The sequence below is a fragment of the Micropterus salmoides genome, unplaced genomic scaffold (genome assembly GCF_014851395.1).
Source record: "Micropterus salmoides isolate LMB-PRFRI ecotype aquatic unplaced genomic scaffold, ASM1485139v1 Ms_hic_scaffold_17, whole genome shotgun sequence".
In the NCBI taxonomy this organism is placed as follows: Eukaryota; Metazoa; Chordata; class Actinopteri; order Centrarchiformes; family Centrarchidae; genus Micropterus; species Micropterus salmoides.
This window is the reverse complement of record NW_024040817.1, coordinates 21,303,443-21,303,917: the sequence shown is the minus strand read 5'-3', so window position 1 is coordinate 21,303,917 and position 475 is coordinate 21,303,443.

The following is a 475-nucleotide window of genomic DNA, read 5'->3' as shown; positions in this document are numbered from 1 at the left end:
CCTATTGAGTGCAGTAATGGTGAGTCTGTCTGTTTCAACCCAAGGGCCAAGCCTGTTTCTTATCATGCTTAGCAGATTGTTTGTCTGCATTATGATACATGTCTTCAACCCTGCAGATTGTTAATACTGTTAAATTGACCCGTATTGTATATTGAATTCTCCTCACAATACAACACATGTAAGGTAATCTGAGGACAGCAGTCACCAGTTGCTTAAACAGGAAGTATATTAATACCACTGTCCTTTTATTATACTCTTAAGTCAACAATACATTTGTGTTTGCACACGTCAACCATTTGAAATATTTGCATTTGTGAGGCCAAAAAGAAAGATACTATGGTTGATGAAATACGGAGACATTTGGTATTTGTCTCACTACTTGCCATCACTCTGTTGGCACTGCTGTGAAAGGGAGGACATGAGAGGGCAAGACCCATGGAATTACGTGGAATAATCTTTTGTGATTATTTTGTTT